General features: G+C 40.9%; 1 protein-coding gene across 7 annotated transcripts in view; it reads right to left on the bottom strand.

The window, feature by feature from the left end:
• Positions 1–19,895, bottom strand: part of LOC117768486 (membrane-associated phosphatidylinositol transfer protein 2-like) — a 48,944-nt gene extending 29,049 nt beyond the window's left edge. For 3 of the 7 annotated variants that reach the window (XM_034596873.1, XM_034596876.1, XM_034596874.1), the window contains exon 1: positions 19,096–19,894. The gene's annotated coding sequence lies outside the window, so the exon portion shown is untranslated. Of the gene's footprint in view, positions 1–19,095 lie in introns of all 7 variants that reach the window. The other 4 variants (XM_034596875.1, XM_034596877.1, XM_034596878.1 and 1 more) reach the window with 4 other exon arrangements.
• Positions 19,896–22,256: the final 2,361 nt, after the last annotated feature.

The raw sequence follows: 22,256 nt of genomic DNA, 5'->3' as shown, positions 1-22,256 counted from the left end.
ACCCAAGCCTGATTCAGTCAATAATGTCAGCTGCACTCAGGCAGCAGCTGATGTCTTATGCAGAAGGTTTTAATGTAGACTTGATGCATCAAGGAGACCAGAAGGGAAAACAATATACAAACGTCAACAGAGTAAAATGAATTTGGTGCCTCTCTGTCTGGCGCATCTGAATTAGATATGAAAGTCGCTAAGCGTAGACGCTACAATGCATTGTTGGTTGGCCCTTTATATTTAACATGATCCTTTGGTACTGCTTAAAGAGAGAAGGGAGTATCTGTGGAATTAGACAGGCACTATTCTCCTGCAGATATGTGTAATATACACTATATACATAATATATAGTGGCATATACAGTAATGTGTGAGGATGGTCAAAGATTCCTCAACAATGACCAACTTGACCCTAATATCATACAAATATTGTCCAAACTTGCAGCCTGGGCCAGGTGATTCCAAACACACTGGGAGGATAATATTGACCTCAACACATTTTTTTATAGAATGTTTTTGCTTTGCGCAGAAAAAAAATCGATGCATTGACAAAATCGGAGCAGAACGCAGCGTTTTGCTGAAAATAACCGCACTCTTGGGAAATGCTGGGATAAAACTAGGCTAGCTGAGAGAAAAGCTTGTAGCTCAGGGGCTTGTGGCTGTGAGGCCTCTGGCTATGAAAGGGGAAGGTCATCCTGGTTGGCAGTGCCGATAATAAACAGCTTCACAGTCTCCTTGAAGGACGGCACGATGTGGAAACAGTTTGATGCGGGTTGCAACTGATGCTGCAACAAACTTAGGAGTCCTTTCTGAGAATTTCCTCTTGGCCAGTGATTGTGTTCTGATTGGAAGTCCGTCTGCATCTGACGACAGACTTTCACTTGTCTGATTATGAGCCGGAGAATCGCCAAAGTGTGAATCAATAGCCCAGACAGCTGCCAAAGACCCAGCTACCCACATACAAGGAAATGACACCAGGAATGTAAAGAGAGACAGGAAAAGCTCCAGCCAGCATAACAGAGGGGCAGCCCGAGCATTACTGTGTTCAGCAGCATGTGTCAGAAGCCTGCAGTGATGATACTGCACACGGATCTGTTGTGATGCTGTTGTATGTGAAGTATTTGCACAACTGCCCAGCAGGATCAGGAAAGGTTTGCCATTTCAGCTGCAACTGAATATCGTCTTTATTGTTAATGAATCCGTTTATATGTCCTTTAAATTAAATTAGTGAAAAAGCAATATTAAAACTTCACAAAACCCAAGCTGATGTATTCAAATAGATTTTTGTCTGCCAGCAAATGTTGGGCATTTTTCCCCTCATATTGACTCTTATTTTATTTTTTTATTCTCTTTGTAACTCTTTTTAAATGCTTCTTTTTTGTATCGTCCACTGTTGCTTTTACAATAAGCCATGAGGCCTTTCATAGTTTAAGCAAAGCACTTGCTTTGTCTTAATATAATTAAATCTCTGTTGATCTATTAATCAACTAATTGTTTGAAAAAAGGATTATTTTTACTTGAATTTGTTTTTAGAAAAAACGAGTTTCAATGATGTTTTTTTGCAAATCAAATTTCTGTGGTTTGATTGAACAAAATCATATACACATTTATACATATATACACACAACTATTTGGCCTATGTCACCAAAATATATAAGGAATGTATGACAATTTGTTTGTATTTATTATTAAAGACAAAAACTTTTCCTATGTTTAGTTTCATCTTTCAGTAAAAAACTGTAAAACACATTTTTTTTCAGTATCTGGCTGGTGGGAGAAACAGCCAAAGATGGACTAAACCAAAATGACATCTACAAAAACCTGTTTGTTACATATGTTGTCTCTTTATCAATAGCGTCAGTTTGTGATGTGGATACATAACTACATTACAGCACATACATATTTACACATTATGGTTTAGATTGAGTATGCAATATCCCCTTTGATGACACACTACAGATTAATAGGCCTGGCTCCTCAACAAATATCATCGGTTTGTCTCGTCTGCTGCCGTATTGTAATGCTGTAACTCCCCTGATGGTTTAAACCTGATCCTTTTTCTCTCTGACTGATGCAGATGCTGTGCACACCAAAGGACCTGTAATGCACCATCCACCAGCAGCCTCGAGAGAGTACTGGCATCATGCTTGACCCAGAAAAAAGCCCTCTCACACGCCGAGCTTAAAAATAGCCCGGTCACAATAATCCTAGCATACGCAAGCAGAGTGCTTGACGTTGTTTGTTCAGAGAATATGCTCATTCCCTTCTAAAAATACCGTCTCTTCTTCCCTCTAGGCCGTGACGCAATAGCAGCACACGCCAATGCACAGCGCTCACAAAGCAGCCTCGATGTTCCTGCTCTTGTTTCCACAAAACTGAAGCCGGAGATAGCCACAGGATATTCTAAGCAGGACTGCGTTTTGCTCTTTTAACCTCGGCTTTCCTTTCCTTGCGAAATATGTAGCCAGTTTTTGGCCGGAGCGTGCACACTTATCTGTGACCCTCTCAGAGAGTGTGATGAAACATCGGAGGCACTGATCAGTCCCCCAGGAAGGAACGGGACTTTTTAAAATAACTGGGTATTCACGTATAAATCTGTTTCAAAACTGAATTAGACCGAAGCAGCAGCTCAAGGCTTCTTCAGAGGCGCAGGTGGGACATTAGTAAATCTGATGGATCTTTCCATATAACATGACACTTAATACAGCAGCAGCCACAAGGAGGATGCCTGCAAAAAGATCTACATCTGTGTGACAGCAAGAGCCAACATAAACAATCAAGGGCTCAAAGTTGTGCACATCTGCTCACCTCTAAACAGGGATAAGTGTCTCGACTTAAACAGATGAAACCTGCTTACTCTCCACAGAGCAGAGGCTGGATTATCTGTCACAGGCCGAGGGCTTTCGCTGCCACCTTCACATTAAATCTACCTTTTGCTCCGAGATCCGTTTTCCTTTGCCACCTCGGGCTGCTCTGTGTCATGATAATGGAAAGGGGCATCGCTAATTCTGTCCGAAGGAATAACAACATATCGGGCTGAAAGCTAACAGGTTGACCACAGGACAGGGAGCAACAGCTGGGTCTCGCTGTGGACACAAAGTAGAATACGGTTGGGTGGAGGGGTGGACTCACAGGGTTTTTTTCCCCCAAAGGCCACAATGGTAGTGCTTCTTTAAATTTAGCCCTGTTTTCCAGAGCACCACTTTGAGGCGGAGCGACAGAGGAGGTGATGAAACTCAAAAGGGGGAGGGAGGGTGACACGGGCAGGAGTTCCCTCATGACTGACCCGAGGCAAGACCCCTTTAAAACACAAGTGGAAAAAGTTAGCCCCCCCCACATAGCCTAAATTACCATAGATCCGTTTCACACAGAGCTGACTCTATGCTGCGGAGACCACTTCAGCTATGACAACCACTGCAAACACACACACCCACACACACACACACAGACAGCCTCAGCCTGCGACAAGAAGAACCCTAGATTGAGCTGATGGGTTTATCCAGCAATCCACTTAAAATGTCAAAGGGCTTTAGACAATGCTGTCCATGCTGGACCATGTGACCGGAGTTTACCGTCCACCAAAGCAAACAAGCCCGCTGTGCAAAGACGAGACGAGACTTCTCCGTCCCATTTTAGTATCTAATTAGGGAAAAATATGAAGCATCATTAATCAGGGGTTTAACTGTGATAAATATAAACTACTCGGTTCAAATTACTCAATACAACATTGATTTATAACCCACAAAACCTGCCTCACCTTAGGGCTTAATGCAGATTGGGATGTACGATTCTCCCTTCACTAACTTTTACGCTCATCTATAAATCTATCTGTATTACAGTTTTAAATGGTACTTAAGAATCGACAACTTTACTTGTACTACATTTGCAATTGTGCAGGGCATTAATCAAAGAATTTCACCTTCGATAAAGATGTTTTTTTTAATTCTCTAATCCTTTGAAATACTCACCTGGCCGGCAACATGGAGTCGTAAGCAGTGGTGTCGTTTGGGTGGAGGCTGTCTGACAAAGATTGTGTGGCTTCATTAAAGCACCAAAGGGGTGAGCAAACATTTATTTTCCCTCCGTATTTAAAAAGAGTGGTCAGGATTGTTTGCATGTTACACAACACGAGCCAAAGACAGGTGGAGCAGGAGCATGGGAAACATTCTGAGCGCCTCATTATTTAGTCTGCATCACAGACTCCATTTAAAACCCACTAATCACACATTACGGTCCACGCCATCAAGTGTAGACCACACGGTGAAAATGTTATGTAAATCGAATTAAAGTTGTAAAACAAGGCTTACATAATTTCTGCAGTAGGTGTTGCTATCACTATCACTACATACAGACTAATAGATCTGTTCAGGTCAAAAACACTTTTTCTCTTCGGATCATATAAATCTTTCACCTCTGCAACAGTAAAAGACTTCAAAGAAAGATATACGACCACATTACAGAACAAGGAATTCTTTGCTTAATGGATCCTTTGAAGGGTTCTTTTATATAAAGCCTGAGTGGAGTTAAATAGTAAGTCACAAACAAGTGTTATTCTTTCAGCTTAACACTTTGATTCACAACATGGGTCAAAAGTGACCCCAGTTTTTATATTCTTTATCTTTGCAGTGAATGAATTTCATCATTTAGTATTTCAGGTATTCCCCATTTAACTTGTTTTTGATCCTCACAAATCCTTATTTAAATTTTTCCTTTGTTACTTTTTGAATAAAAATCATTTCTGTATCACTACCCTTCTAAAGCACGATATGGCTAAAAAAAAGGACCCGTATTCATTTCCTGTGATATTTCATGTATGGGTTTTTCTTTGCTATATGTTTGAAATAAATGTATTGTATCATTTAATATTCTAAGTATTCATTCATTCATGCTGTTCATTCATTCATTCATGCTGTCCCGATCTTTAAAAGATGTTTCATGGAAATCTATTCAGTTATTTTTGTGTAATCCTGCTAACTAACAAACCAACCAACCAACAACCACACAGACAGGGGAGTGGGGAAACATAATTTCCTTGGCAGAGGTTAAGACCACCACAAAGGTATACTTCATCAACATGAGTTACCACTGACAGCAGCTGTACCATATGCTGAGTTTAATCATGTAAAAATGCAAGAGATAAAAAATGTAGAGCACAGCTGTGGTGCCTCATCTTGTGCCACATACTGTAAATACAGTAAGGTCCATGCACGATGCAGCCTGGAACAAGGCCATCATCTGGGCACAAGCTCCTCCACAGGCTAAGGAGGTGGGATGCACAACCTGCCCTTGTTCTTTTACTCATCGACGAAGTACAAGGGGAAAGCTAAAAATATTTCACACCCTGTGAGCATCTCATCCACTGCATTCCTCCTCCTTCTCCTCGTCCTCGTCCTCTTCCTCCTACAGCAGTGCTGCAAGTATAAGGCCTGCTTCTAAAAATGATCCTCGTTTACGTGCGGGAGAGGGAACGGACGAAAAAGAAGCACAGGCACGGTGGAGAAAGTGGTGTCATGAAGAAATAAGTTTGCTGAGAAGATTGCTACAGAAAACTGTTCATCTTCAAGTAACTTTGAGTTTTAGTCTGCATATAGATTAGGCAAGACGTTCATGTTTATGGCATAAGGTAAATCTAAGTATGTCACAGCTAGTCAAACTCAGTTATTTGCAGATGGACACTTTACTCCACTGCTTGGAAATGTTGCATGAAGCAAAACATGATTACAGAAGAAAGTAATACCCGTATGTAATATGTTAGAGCTTAGTCTTGACTATGACATCAAGTGGTGTGTAACTGCCGTGCATGGCGATGTCGCAAAATACTAAAATCAGACTACTCAAAATCATTGCTTATTCCGACTATGATCAGACAATGATGTTTACATGGCAGTGTGTTATTCAGACTATTGTCTAAATGAATTGGGTAAATATCCGATAGAATATTAGTGTCCATGTAAATGTGTGTAATGTTTGATAAACTTCCTCCTCACTCACGACAGATCAGTGAACTTCACACAATCTTCAGCCCAGTGGAAAAGAAGTGACGAATAAATTGGATGCCCCCAAAGCAAGTAATTAAAATTTGACAAAAATGAATCTGGTGCCCGGTGACTGCTGAGAACTTTAAGCTGCTTTAATAAGTGGGGTCATTGTTTTCTTATGCCTCTGCGGTGCTCGTCAGCCCACCGTTTTCCAAAACTAGCTCGTTTCAAACCAACTCTAATCAACGCATGGTCTGAAAATCAAAGTTAGATTACCTTATATGCAAATTACACTAGGAATAATCAGTTATGTACTGTGTCTAAATGAGGATCTCCCAGTGCTGCCATTCTCTCAGAGCGCTAAGACGGCCTATATCAACTTCGCACAGAGCGATCATATATAACTCCGGCAGAAAAGGAAAGCGTTGCTACCGTCGCATTTTTGAAGCCCTCTACTTCATACAGACATGTCATTGAGGGGCAGGAGAGGGTGTGGGACGTCTCTGAATGGTAAACAATTTGTATAAATATATAATGTCATGACATAGCGACGCCCCAAACGGTTGGAGCTTCGTAAGCAATATGGTTGGAAACACTAGCTGGGATTATGAGCCACGTTCAACCCAGAAATGTAGATTTGTATAAAAATGGCATTAAATGTAATTTTTAAACCAGCATTAATGTATTTCATCTGACTATTATAATTAAATCTAATTCAACTGTGCAGTGTGTCTTTATGAGGAGCTTGGTTAAATGTGATATATCTATAAGTTCTGACAGCAAACAGCTTGACACAAAGCTAAAACATGTGTAGCAGCCTAAAATGTTTGCCGTTATACATTTTAATGAAAAAGTGGCATAAAATCTAAAAGTAAATGCAAACAGAAAACCCTTTTCTGCCCGGTCTATATTTAGTCTCCCCACATAAAAATACATCAGCAGCATTCCAATAACAGTTAATCATATTTCTTCTTTTAAAATAACTACGTCAAAGAAGAGAAATGAAATGGATTAAACTCTACAAAATGTTTTGCCTGAGGCCAGAATGTATTGCCTTTTCTGCCCCTTTATCCTCTCCATCGTTGCTTGAAAGGGGGTTACCATGGAGACACAGAGGGCCGTCTCCTCATTGGTTTGCAGAGATGAAGTCAGAGTGACGAGGAAAGTAGAGCCCAGTCGCTGCTGGGGCTGATACTTCTTTCTCTGGTTTCTCCTGTTTCTCCTGTCTCCACTTTCACTTTCCTCTGTTTTTTCCCCCACCAAGCCAATTTGCACCAAACTCAGCAACACTTACTGCTTCTACCATACCGTCAACCCAAATATATTATGCTACTGTGTGATACATGCAGATGACAGTTCTCTTTATAAACACAATGCAGCTAAAAATTAAGTGGTGGGAGTGATGTAGAATAAGACATAAGCCTAAACACAGCTATGTGGGCTTCAAAGATCTAAAACGCTGCTTTAATGCTTATATTGTACTTTGGTCTAAAATGGCAAGATTTCCAAAACCTGCATCACTCTGAGGACTTAGGAAATGCTCTGTGCCATATGGAATTATGATGCAAGTTCATTCAATACAGTTTAAAAATTACCTCAGTAGATGACTAATAGCTCATACTCGAAATATCTAGCAGTGACGTAGAAGAATGAGAAATCAATATTCAGTTCATTGAAACCTTGGGGAAAAAATAATTCTTCATGCCCCAGTTTTCTCATTCTCTAGAAGCCGAGAGAAAATGGATCTGAAAAAAGGCAAGCATCAGCTGAAAAGTTATTACAGGAACAACAAGAATGGCACTTGAAGAGCTCATACCCCCGCCAAGGTGCCAAATCCCCAGAAATTCAATTAAACTGCACCAAATCTCACACACTTTTTTTTCATCAAGATCCAAGAAATATTACCTGGGAAAACTGTGAAAATGTCCTGGATCCGCGCCCTGATACTGCATCCTTCCAACAAGTCTCGTGGTAATCTGTCAAGTAGTTTCTCCACAATTGTGCTTACAAACCAACCAACAAATAAAAAGGACAGAGGACAGGGATGGGAACATAAGTTAATGAGAAACTAATGGGAAAGGGAAGTTTAAACGATGTTTAATCTGTGTATTTATTACACAGATAACATTGGTATAAACCCTTCATAAGTACAGTAATATAAGACAGTAATATAAGACACTCTTGTTTAACTGACGGCAAACCAATAAATTCATAAAGGAAACCACACGAAACACGACTCTGACCTCAACACCACCGAGTCTCAGCTCTTCTTTTTATGCTTTTGTCTTTCGTTCTGTCAACGGGTCAAGGACACTGTAGATCCAAGTCAACCGTCAATGATAAGAAAGCTGCTCATAAAAAAAAGCAGAAGCCACCCATCTGCCCTTTGATGAAATACCTCCAACTCTCTTGTGCAGCACGAATAATGCAGGCTTCCCAAAAGTGTTCTACCCAGTGACCGAAGACAGAAAGCCGTCTCTCACGCTGACCATAAAAGGCCATTTTCAAAGATGCTCACGGTCCTACGACTTTTGGCGAACATTTCCGCGGGTTCTGAGGTCAGGTTTCCAGCTCTGTGGAAAACCAGGCTTTACTGCACTGAAGATTTTCTCTATCAGAGACTATAAAAACCAGACAGACTTAATTAGTCTACTCGGACATCTCTCTCACGCAGACGCACCAAGCTGAATGGAGACGTGGTGCTTCGTCTGGCAAATGGAAGGAAAGAATGGGCAGAATGCAGGAAGACTCCATAATAAAAGCCTGTAAACCAGGAGGGGAAAAAATGGAAAGAGGTGAGGGGGCAGCAAAGAGGGGGGGTGAGTTAGGGTCTGAAGGAGTCTATTTTTAGCCTCTGAGAAACCAGGTGTCTGCGGCCAATAGAAAAGAAAAGTGGAGCGTGGGTAAAGTGACATGAAGCAGCGCTGTCACTTTCGTTTAACATGATCCATGTGAGTCAGAGAGCGCTGCAAGAGCTGGGGGGGGGTGTAACACAAACAAATGTAAAATGACATATACAGTCTATACGGACACAAAACATAAGAGGAATGAATTCAGTGTGAACACTGTGGGGGTGAACGATAATATATATCACACAAAATGTGATTTATGTTGACACACTGAAACATGGGCAGGAAGACGTCCACTAACCAGACCTTTGTCCAGTGATGGGCTGGTGCAAGCAGCATTTCTATTTCATAATAGAGTATGCTCTTTACAGATTAGATTATTAGTTACGAGCTCGACCAATCACAATTCAGTCTCAGTTGTCAATAATGACATTGAATCCTGTATTTATAGCATCAAATTAAAGAAAATTTAGCATTACAGCAACTATCAGTGTGATAAGAAATACCTACAATGACTGAAACCACCTATGAGAAAACTAAATTTAAGGTGTACTTTTGCTTTTTGGTTTGGTTGATCGTGATGCTTTAGCTTCACTTTTAGGGGGCAAAATATATATACACACACATTCACACACTTATACGAATGCCAGTGTAGGAACATTAGCAGTGATGTGCCATTCATCAGCTGGCTCGTCTGGAATGCGTGGGGACACGTTGTGCTGCTGTTGTCCCTGTTGACAGCTCAACACCAATATTAGCATCCAGGGAGCTTAGGTGGGAGGGCGGGGTCGAGAAGGACGGACTTGAAGGAGACCCAGAAAACACAATGTTCATTCAGTGCTTGGCTGGCACCCAGGTGCATGATGGGGGCTGATTTGAAATACTGTCATGATGCCTGATAATACAATAAATATAAATGTAAAAAAAAAAATATTGGACCTTCAGATAACCAGCCAGCTGGCAATGCATCCTTATTCTAAGATGAGATTGATCCCCTAAAATGAGATTGTAAGTGCTGTTTCTCCCTTTGGATGCACAAATGATTGAAAAGGCAACAATCAAAATATATTTCCACAAATATGGTACTGGTTAAAGAAAATTTTTAAACTTTCTTTGGGAGCCCTGAGAAATATTTTGCATCCCTTTTAAATAATGACATAAGATTGGAAAATTGTACTCTTAATTTTGAAATGCTGGTGTGGGTAACAGATGATGCTGACAACTGAATATAAATATGGACGACCCATCTCCACTTCTTTCCCCCTACCAGAAATGAAGCTAAAACATCCTGGATCTGAACGCCGCCGTCCTGTGCATTTGGAGTCTGCACAGTAGCGATCAGCGGATAGAGCTGCGGTAGCGTCGATACATGTGTTCGACCAATCAGTCTCGGCTGTCAATCATGACGTTTCACACCAAATAAGTGATAAAAACCAAACCAATGAAAAATAAACACTTGGGCAAAGTGTAATAATAACAACTACCTAAAATGACAAAAAACATGATTGAGAAGAAAGTATTTGATATACCAGCCACCAATGTGTATTATTTCATCTTAATACACAGTCTGTAATTCTGACAACCAGTCCATTGTTTCACAGTGAGGAGGGTCACTATACCTAACTGATCATTCAGGCCAGTCAAGTCACATTCATTTTATTTATGTGGCCCAAAATCAATAATCACAATCAATTAAATTACAACACCATCCATCCTTGAAACATGATCAGCACGTGTCTCTGTGCTGCAGTACATCTGTTTCAGCTGTGTTGAGTCATGACAGTGGCAGTAAATTAAACTGTGACATCGATGCCCAGGCAGATCAATTAGCTGTTAGCTTAGCTGTCTTTTTGTGTTAGGCAGATGTGCAACACAGGAACTGTTTGTTGCTGCCCACCACCACCACAGACAATGGCATAAAAAGAAAACAGAAGATATGGCTGAAAAACATTTAAACACTTATATGTCCAAAAATATATATATAAACAGCAATGTAATAAAATCAAGAACAATAGATGACAGAGAGAAAAGGAAATAAAGTTTAAATAATAAGTTAATAATTACTGTTACATCAGAGAGTTCAATATGGGACATAAGATACGTTACATAACACATGTATGCCCATATTTAAGCTCATAAATATACAATATAGTTAATAAAGTGTAGACATCTAACATTAAAGACATTCTACTATTTTTATATTTAAAAATACAGTTAATAATAAAGCAGTCTTGATTTATGTGCTTCCAAATCAATATCACAAACTAATGTTACACTCCAGTCATTAATCCTATGCAGATTATATTCATTATGATCATATTTATTTATTATTAAATGCTTCTTTTTTTGCTTTTATATCAGACATCAGTAGGTTCCCTGTCAGCATCTTCGTTTCCACTGTTTCCCAAAAGACTCAGAGAACCTGTTGTTGTGTCAAATAAGCCAAATTGTGGGTGTAGTGCAGTGAATAAAGAAACAGGAAGTGGTGTTTCTCATCTACTCATCATAGTCCAACTTCAAAGCAGACGTCGGGCTGATCACGCAATGTGTCCGCAGAGCACAGCAGACCCAGACAGTTCACGAGAGTGGAAAATTCCAGCATAAAAAAATCGTCACATATATTATCACCTTCACAGACTGTGAAATGTATCATCACCCTGAAAACCACTCGGTCGCATTATTTTGATCTGACCAAACAACCTTCAGCAACTGTTTGCCAAGAGTAACTCAAGGTACTTCCTGTTCCACCACTACCAACCAAACAAGTTAACAAGCCTGTCTGACAGATGATAACTGAAGACCAGAGGATATTAGATAAAGCTGCTTTGTTTACGAATAAACAATTTAAAATGGTCTTAAACAGAAAACCCACCCATCACTTGCTGAAGTCCCCTGATGTGCTGTCAGTGCCTATAAAAATCAGTCTCTATTGACTGTCAAATAAATGACTCAAGCATGACATGAGTCTTTGTACCCTGGAGTTATCAGCTGTGGGAAAAAATGTTTACACTATATACAAAACATGACGGACTCCTTGCGTATCCTGTTGAGTATGTTGCTGCAGGCTCATGTTACAATCTCCACATTACACTACAAACTAGTCAAATTAATTGACTTTTCTAATATCCTGAACACAGGAAAACCATATGAGCAATGCACCTTCTATGAGAAATGAACCTGAGAGAGATTATGAGGTACGAGCCACAGAATTTTCCACAGAACAGAAGATACTACATGAGGAATCTTAGTTGGGCACATGTTACATATGTATCTGCTCTATCATGTCTATTCAAAGTATTCTTATTTTATTATATTACAATACATTATTTTGTAAATTTAATTAAATTACAACAAAATACAAATGTTTTCATTCGTGTCTGTATGTTTGTTTATGTGTTATTTAGCAGCATTACACAAAAACTATAGGGCAGATTTCCATGAAGCTTTGTAGAAGAAGTATGCGTTAGGGAAGTGCCCGTTAGATTTTGGTGCGGATCTGGACCAGGTGGTTGATAAAGATAATTTTTCTGGGTATAATTCATGGATCTTGATAAATAAATGAAAAACTGGCATATTTAGGGAAGTTCATGAAATTGGTGTGGGTTGTTTGACTTTAAGGGGACTGCTGGTCCGAGGTAAGTGCTGTTCTGGGTGCCATTCTAGATATTACTTCATCTTATTACTTACCTAACTACCTTTTTGTATTGTATGAATGGTGCAACAAATAACACCTTGAATAATGAATCTATTATAAAACTTGAATGGCACTCAGTAGAGCTCATACCACTTAGTCCCCTTATTAAACTACATTTAAATTCACTAGATCTAGATTTTTATTTGGGTCATTAGATCATTACTACACTCATGGTAAACAGGGGGTGAAAACATAACCTCTTGGTGAAGGTAAAGAGGAAACCGTTCAACAGCTGTACAGCTGCTCTATCTGTGATACTACCCGCTGCATCTTAGTGACTAGTCTTTAAGATTATGCTGCCATGTTGTGTTGGGCGGGATTGGCAGTGACTGGGTATAAATGTTGGGTGGGTTACAAGATGCAGGATTCAACAGAAAATAGACCCATGAAGAAAATATCATATATTATTCGTTTAAAAAGCCTGTGTATCATTTTACTGTGTTTGTACAATAAGTTGTTTTGCTCTTCCTGTGCCACTGATCTCATCCGAGCATCAAATGTTACAGATGTGGAACCAAAAGATGTGGTGAGCAGCCGAGTGCGACATGCAAACTTCGAACTGACAGGAAGTGAGACTTTGTTTTCTTTCCCTGCCTTAAACATGACTACTCAATGGCTGTATACCCATTTGTCATTGGATTATTGAATGACACGTTAAGTCAACAGATGATTGTAATAGGAACATAGAAGACCTGTCACATGTAAGATTAAAAAAACCAAGATCCCACACAGTGCTATGAATACTCAAACAAGGCTGGGACACTCAGAGCTACAGGCTCCTCTGTCAGAAATTTTCCACTCCACAGTCACTCAGATATACGGCAGAGATTTACATATTCTCACAGTGTTTTCCCTCTGACCATCATCATAAGGCACTCCTGCAACTGTAGAACATCAGAGTGATGCATATTTTTAGCCTTACAGAGAGAGGCCTGTGTGACATGAATGAGCAAACATTCCCTCAGTATCTGAATGAAGTTGTTATCCTTATGTATCAAATAGGTCATCAAAAGGCTGTTTATTTTTTTTGTTTTTTTTAAAATTGCACCAGATCTGCTTTAATTCATAAAATACAACTTGTTCCCAGGGAGGATGAGAAGACTAATCACAACAGTAACGAACAGACAATCGACCAATTCATAATCACCTCCACTCTGTCGTGTGACAGTGTGTTAGATTCAACAGGGGCACCTGAGACTTTAAGAGCTATCAGGTTTCAGCCTCTCCACTACTGTCTTCTTCAAAGATTCCTCACATTGCCGTAGATACAACAAAACATTATCAAACAAATATAAGTCGAAACCAGACAATCATGTGCTGCTGTTGGTCAGTGGAGGATTGGCAAAATAATAATTTCATCGGGTCGTGCAGCGCCTGTGACTCTCTGGTATTTTTCCTTTTCCTGGAAATAACTCATTTAATATTTATAGTTCCCGAATATTTGAAATATATTAAACTTACTTGGTTACTATTGAGCTATTTTCTGAGGGAGCGATATCATCAATTCTAAATCAACTTCAATGTAGTCTAAACCAATTTAACGTAAATCTACTTTTAGGCAACATATTGCTCTAGGTGCATTTACATTTAAAGTAGAAAGGCATAACAGTTCCCTTAGATTTAATCAAGCTGCACCAATTTTCACACACTCATAGATATCAGTTTATAAGCTGGAGTTTATAACCAAGAACCATGAATTATTCAAAGAGAAATTGGTTAAAATTTTAAATGAAGAACTAATTAACTGAAACACTTTCAGATCTTGTGTCAAACTCCAATTTACGACAGAAAGTAGTTGCAAATAAACATGTCATGCTAAAGCTGCAATTCTTCATTTCCAGGAAATAATTTTTACAATATTTATGTCTTTGAAATCTAGTAAAATTACTTGGTTATTAAAAAAAAAAAGTATTTACAGTGAGTAGGTTATCATCCAATCTAATTCAACATCGACGTACACTCAACCAGTTTGACTTTAATTTATAAGCAACATATTGCTTTAGGTGCATTTACATTAAAAAACTAAAAATCACATTAAAAACAAGCCACATTATTTAGGCCTCAGGTCAAAGAAAAATGTCTTATCCCTTTAAGAGGAGCTAAAGAATTAAAAGAGGCTGATGCTGCCAATGAGATTGAAGAGTGATTACACATGTTAGGTTAAATCTGTCCAACAGCATGGCACAGCCCCAGTGTCTGCACTCGCACACTTGTAAATATACTCAGAGTATATTTATATACATAAGGAATAGGCAGAATGTGAAATCGGTGAGAGCTTGTTGTGAGCTCTCTCTGTCTCCAAGACCTTTCCAGCCCTACATGCACCTTTCTGAATGTCTGCAATGCTGCAGAACCTGCTTTAGGCAAGAAACAATTCATAGTGGCCAATGAACACAACATTTTATGAAACGAAGGCTTATAAGTCCACTTCCTTGCGGTAACAGAGTTCGGTTGACAACACCTATGTACTCACACATTTTCACTGAGCACATAGGTGATGTCAACTAAACTCTGTCAGCCCGGTTATTCAAGGACGACATTGGGACTGAGGCCCAGTCTGAACTATCGACTTTGTTTGAAAAATAATTAACTATTAGAGATGTTCCGATACAGATACCAGCATCAGAAATGCCTCCGATACTGCTAAAAATGCCAGGTCGGACCTCAGCGAGTGCAACATTCTATGCACCAACCTGATACCATATTTGTCTATTTGTTTCACCCAGATAAAACTGCAATTTACTTTTCCTGGAAATCACTTCTTCTGCTTCTTCTTCTCCAAAACTGCATTTGCGTTGGAAAGTGCTGTTTTTAGAGCGGCGAGTAAGTGATATCTGGTAATGTAGCGTTAGCCAGTGCTAGCTAAAATGTCAGTAAACACTATACTGTTGCCAGTTACAACACAAGCAATCTCAAACCATTTAAAGAAACATTGTTCGAAAGTGCACAAGGAGTTCACAGAAGCAAAGGGAAAAAACAAACTGCACCAGCAAAGGTTGGAAACCTCATTCAAACATCATGATAAATTCAACAATAACTGACAAACTTGTCGAGTTCATTGTTGTGTATCACTTGATTGATTTACTTTTCGTTCTTTTTGAATTATGGATGTCAAACTAGATAATAAGTTCTATGTCAGTCATTTTCTGCATGTATTTGTTTTTGTAGAGTTTAACCTGAGCCAGACCATACAACAATGATAGCAATCACCACTTTCATACAGGGTTAGTAGCATACAGGTGTTAAAATACGTTATATAAGTAATTTTTGTTTTGAATGCAGTGGTATCGGATTGATACTCGGTATCTCGAATATGCAAAGTCAAGGTGTCCGAATTGATATCGGGCAGGGAAAATGGTAGTGGCACATCTCTATCAACAACAGTTTACAATCTAAACTGTAGAAATAAACTAATCAAAGACAATTAAGAGAAATAGATTCGGCAAAAGCTTAAAGTCAATAAAGGGATTTTTTTATTTGCATTAGGGGCACAGTTTGCTTCAGAAAACTGGTTCGACAAATATCTCGAGGAGCTGCATGTGTATGTTCAAGGTTATAACAGGTGTGACTGGTAAAGACGTCAGTGCGTCCTTCCATGAGGTACATTTGAATTACAGGTCATCGGCGATGATGCCATAATCGATGGCCTTCACTTTCAAGCAGTCTGCCCTTAATTGTCAGCAGCACTTAAGTGAGTGAAGAACAAGCCGCAGTGAAGGAAGGGTGTTTATGTTGTAGCCCCTCGTGACACAAATGACTGGCATGAAAGCATATCCTGCGAATCACAGAGAGCTTTTGTCGGCTTATTATTACAATCAGCAACAAAAGCACTTATTTGTATGTCAGTTAAAAAAAAAAGGAGGAACATGTTTCAAAAAGAAAAAAAGAAAAGTGACTCAGAAGAGAACTATCTGTGTTCAGACCAAAAAAAGAAGTTTGTTTTATGCCTATAATTCAGCACAGGAAAGAATGCACAATCATCTATTTTTTGCAAACTGCTCTTGCAGTGAACTTTACCATCACAGTTTCTGCTTTCATGCTTCTAAGAAAATGTCAAAGCCAAGATCACAGAGCGGCTGATGCTGAGTGGATTACACAATCCAGACAACCGTTACGGCCTACATGAGGCAGCACGCAAGTTTTAACATGTCAAAGAGAAACTGCACCTTGTATGTGTAGTGGGACAATATCTTTCAGGCCCGGGAACAACGCGATAATCTATTTTCAGAAGGAGTCTCCTGCATTTTGTGCAGGCTGGAACTCGTTCTTATTCAAGGCTGGGTGGTGATCGATAGCACAGACAAAAAACTCTCCTCAGATTTTCAGAGACATACTGCCATGTTGTAAATAAAGCAGGGGGGTCAGAGCAGCCCTCGTACCACAGCCATCATCTGGACGACACTGATCCGACGAGTCAGCACGGCCTCAATGACTCACCCACCCAGGCCCAGCTGAGTCAAGAGGAATGACTTGATGCTGAAACTCATAAAATCATACTGATACGGAACCCGGCCTATAGGAAGACAAACACAAGCTCATGACATGCAGTTTAGGGCTGGGCAATAAAACATTTACCAGTAATTTTCGCAATACAATTTTGTATCAATAGCAATATAACAAAAGTCCAACAGATACGAGTGAGGTGGTATAACACATAACCCATCAACCTCAGATTTGAAGATGTTTGGTCATAAAGACGAGTTTAAAACCACAAACCATCCTCAGGAGCAAAAATCAGTCATCAAACTTCACGGAAATAGTAATGTGACATTCATCGTGGTTATCAATATCGACGGGTGTGAAATTTTGTATCTTGATGTAATTCTCAGCCATATCGTCCAGTCCTAGACTGCATCCTACACCAGGGCTCTTCCTATTATCCTCTTAGTCCTCCTGGCTGAAGTAAAACCATATCAAACATAGTGAAACCTGCAGTGGGGGGGGTTAAATAAATGCTCACACCTGGATAACACTGGGGAGATAATCATGCACCAACAGGGCAACAACATGGAGCCTGAAAAAAACCTGTAATTCCTGCAATTGCAGCTAATTGGAGGCTGTGCGTGATAACATCAGAAGAGCGTATGGTCAGGATAAGAGAGAGGAGCATTTAATCAGCTGGAACAGGCATGTCAGTGTCAGTGTGACAGCAACAGAGCCACAGCATGAGAGCATGTACAACATGTAGAGCGACTTCAGGCCAAACGACAGAGCCAGCCCTACCAACAAGACAACTAAGAAGCTGCATAGGGCCACGCAGCCACCAGGGGCCCCCCAAAGTCATCGGACTTGAAAATGTGATGATTTATATTGCATGTACTGTATGTGCAACAACAAGGCTAAAAGCATTATATTGTTGAAAAATGTTCAAAAGAAATTGACCATGTGAATGTTTTAATTATAATGAGTAAAGCTGCTTTCAGACATGCACTGAACTGTAGAGAACCTCCGGACATTCTCGAGAGGAGCTGCATGTGAGAGCGCAAACGTCAGAGTGAGAGCCTTTGCAGCTCTCCGGCCAGCTCCCTTGTCCAAATGGGCCCATGTGAGAACACAGCAGGGGATCCTGGGCAGGATTCACCATGAGAGAGACGGGTGACGTTTCTAACATGGGACAGACCCACAAGTGCAAAAAACAAAACAAACATCAACAAATATCTCAGGATGAAAATGTGGTGCCATACATGTAGAACGCTCCACAAATTTCTGTGTTGTTGAGAACGCGCCTGTGCAGACAATCTCCTGGGGTGTGCCGTTCATGAGTGGAACTCAAACGCCGGAGAAAGTCCAGCACCAACTCTGCGCCGCTGAAGCCTGTAGGCGGGGCCGAACATTCATATTTTGGCGTAGGTGTGCGTGAGCTACGCTGCAATTACACCGCTGAAACGCTAGTGGCGGTAGAGTTTTTATGCTGGTGTTGAGTGTCTTCCGATTTCTGGTCCGCCTATTTACAAATTCTCTGGCATCTCTGTTTACTTCAGAACAATGGCGAGTGTTACTAAGCGGCTCGTGTTGGGAGTTGGAGCTGATGGATGTTGGAGAGCAATTACTAATTACAAAGAACTGCAACAAAGAAAAGAAAGACGTCGTCCGTGTTCGTGCCTTCAACTAATTAAAAAAATGGCCGCGAGTCTGCCGGAGATGCAGCGCTACCAAGTGGACCAATCACAGCTCTTGTTGTCTGCGTTGCCTCTACGAGCAGTTAAGTTTATGTGGAGGTGCACGTCAGGGTACGGCGCAGGGCTCTGCGTAGGGTTACGTATGAATTAATAATGAATCGGGCTTAAGGGGTTCATAACACCTGGTCTATCCAGGGTCCCCAAACGTACCCTGCTGAGGGCCCCCAAATGTACAGGCCCGGCCCTGGAGGAAGGCAAAGTTTGAGCTAAGGTGTGGAATGATGGTGTTATTGTTCCTATGATCACTAAACGTGGCGGTGCATCCTCGGGAGTGGGTGATGATGAGGATGATGATGATGATAAAACTAAAATGAACTGGAGTAAACCCACCGCCAGTTAGTTACCTAGCAACACGGCAGCAGCACGGTAAAGACAGATTGATGGCTCCCGGTGCTCATCACATACCTGGACCTGACGCACGCCGATGAAGCTTCCCCCGGTGGCTGCAGCTCACTCCGGCTCCGAGTCAAAGTTCAGCGGCTGCTCTCTGCTCTCTCTGCGGGTCACTGCTCTCACCAGCACCGTGGGGGGGGGGGGAGAGGTTGTCTTTTTTTTCTTCAGCTCGAGGCAGCAGCCGAATCGACGAGCTGTGGAAACGATGCCATCCCTGACACGAACACGTCTGAAGTCAGCCGCTGGTTTCCGTCTCCCGGCCGTGTGTGTGTGTGTGGCCCGTCAGCAGGGGAAGGGGCGCGGGTACGACATGTAAAGATGACGCGAGGAGAAACATCATCAGCCGCGGAATGTTTGGTTTCTCTCTCCGCGGGCTTTCAGCCGCCGTTCCTGGACGTGTTCACTAAACCTGGCGACATCCTCGCGCCGGAGAAGCGCACGTTGGGTTTCCTCAACCGACAGAAAAGGCCAAAGTAGCTATGGAAACGTCAAAATGTCCTTGAATATATCCGGGCTGCCCCTCGCAGGAGTTGGCGGCTGGCGGCTCGTCCTGTGGAGGCGGTGAGGAGGAGGAGGAGGAGGAAGGGGGACACGACGCGGCCGTGAGCTCAGTCCAGCAGCAGCGGTCGCCTCCGTCCAGAGAACCGGGAAGAAGAGGGAGGTGCGGACGGATGAGGAAGACTCGCCATCGTTAAGTTGTGACTCCTCAAGTCTGCGCCGCTGCGAGACTCCACAGTCGTTTCAGGCGGACATCTGCCGGGAGAGCACCAGCGACACCAGGCTTCCGGTGCGGGCTTCAGAATAAAAGTCGGAGCTCGCCGCGCGTCTGCAGCGATGAAGTTGGAAAGCAGACCGGCTCTCGTTAGAGTGTATACCTCCGCCAAAAGCACATTTAATTCACTAGATCCACATTTGCCTCCTACACATGCTTGATTATTGTTCTGAACAAGGTTTATTTCTGGATACGTTTAGTTACGAAACTTGGCACCTACACCAAAAAAAGGGGAGATAATAAACAAGTAAATAAATAATGATATAATATAGTCAATTATATTATATTATTTATCATGACAGTGCTATGAAAGCCATGTCGCTAAGTAGATCAGACATCATTACCTCTATGCCTTATTAAACTAAACACTGTCCCCTTTTAGAACATAGGACAAGATGGAGAATATCCCTTGTATTTTCTACCGCCCTAATTAAGGCCTACCACTTGTAATAATAATCATAATAACAGTTTACAAAGGCATAGAGGTAATGGTGTCTGATGACAAACCAGTAGCCAGTCAGATTTACCTTTAGCCTCAGTGTACCCTCAAGTTCGGCCTGTATCATTGATTACAAGGCCAAAACACTTGATGACGCTAAGGTGCACAACTGAAGTTATGTCCCTAACATCTGCTGGTGGCCGCTAACACCTGCTAACATCTACTGGTAGTTGGTAACTTAAATTGTGCAGAAGACCTTCAAATGTACAAGGAATATTCACCATCTTGTCCTATGTCCTAAAACAAGTCAAGAGAGTTTAAAAAAGTTATAGACGGGTAAGTGATCATAAATTGAGCCTCAACAACAGCCCACAAAAGGACAAGAAGTCTAGATAATGGTAGAATGGGTGGTTTTAATTACTCATTAGATGCAATAAAAACTGAGTAAAAATGTCATGATTGACAGCTGAGACTGGCTTGCGATTGGTCGAGCTCCATCCTTGACCGCTTCGGCGTATAAGACGTCATCGGCACAAATGGCAGCGTCCATATCTGGGATATTTTGGCTTCACTTCTGGATAGTGGGAGGAAGTGTAGACGCTTCGTCCATGTTTATATACAGACCCAACATGTCTCAAATACAGAAAACATTTTGCTGTAAAAAATATGGTGACATTTTTTCTTTTTCAGAGCAGCACAAACAATATGTAGTATTTTATTCTGAAGGACTGCTCACTCGTTTTCCGGTTTTTGTCTCTGTTATGGCGGACTTGACGAAGCTCAGACCTGCACAGACATGCAGAGTAGTTTCAACAGTGGCGCGCCTCCTGCTGGTGAAGGAGTGTATGACGTGCACTGGCATCATCACGTATCTCTCCGCAGACATTGACATTATAATAGCCCGTAAAGTTATAAATTACAGTAGCCACCGCCTATCGTATATCATCTCTACTGACGGCTGTGTTATTAACCGTCATTCAGAGGAAGACAAACCTATAATTATCCACGTGCATATTTTAATGTGTGAAGGAACGAGTGCTTTGATATTGTACATTTACCTTCATCATGTAACTTAGTGACAAAGTGAATTAAATATTGTTTTTTTTTCATAGAAGTGGTCACAGATTAGATGTCATAACTTTCTGAGCACTGCATCAACTGTGACGGTAAATTCTACATGTGTGTACAATGTGTACATATTTCTCATCTGTGGTTTTCTCAACCTGCTCTGGAGGTTTTCTAAGAACTTAGCAAAAACCAGGAAATCTGTTTCTTTTTTGATCAAAATGTCCTCAACACTCAACCCTGATTTTATCTATTCAATACCATCTCATTTTACCATCATATTGACACCATAAACAATATATTTACATTTCTTTTAATTCAATTTTGTTAATACAACAACCATGGATGTACTTCTGTCTCCTTTCTATAATTCAACAAAATTTTTTGTAATTGTTAACCTATACATCTTACATAATATTTACTGCTGCCACACCTCAGACGAGTCTCTTTGAACAGTTTCACTTGTGTACAGCACAAGGACTCACTTCCTGGTTGTGACCTTACAGCTTCACACTGCATTGTGTCTGATGGCTCACCTCATGGCCAATGATCTAAATGTGAATACACCACAAAGTCATAAATTCTTGATTCTCGAAAAACCAGCCAACCACACCGCTGCTGTGACCTCGTTCCAAATGTCACAACAGTAAAAGATTAGAAGAAAATTAGACAGATACTCCACATGGAATTTACCGTTTAAAGGGGTTTGGTACATGGAGATTATTGTTTTGTATCACAAATGTATAAAACTGGTTTGATCTGGGCTGAAAGCAGGTTGCACATTACCGTAAAAGGTGTGTCTTTTTGCAACAGTCACATAAGAATGACACAGTCAAGGTTAAAATGTGCTAAAGGGAGGGTCAGTTTTAATGTGGGCACTGAAGATAAAGTTCATGT

This window comes from Hippoglossus hippoglossus, chromosome 9 (genome assembly GCF_009819705.1).
Source record: "Hippoglossus hippoglossus isolate fHipHip1 chromosome 9, fHipHip1.pri, whole genome shotgun sequence".
Lineage (NCBI taxonomy): Eukaryota > Metazoa > Chordata > Actinopteri > Pleuronectiformes > Pleuronectidae > Hippoglossus > Hippoglossus hippoglossus.
This window is presented reverse-complemented; position numbering and strand designations above follow the sequence as displayed.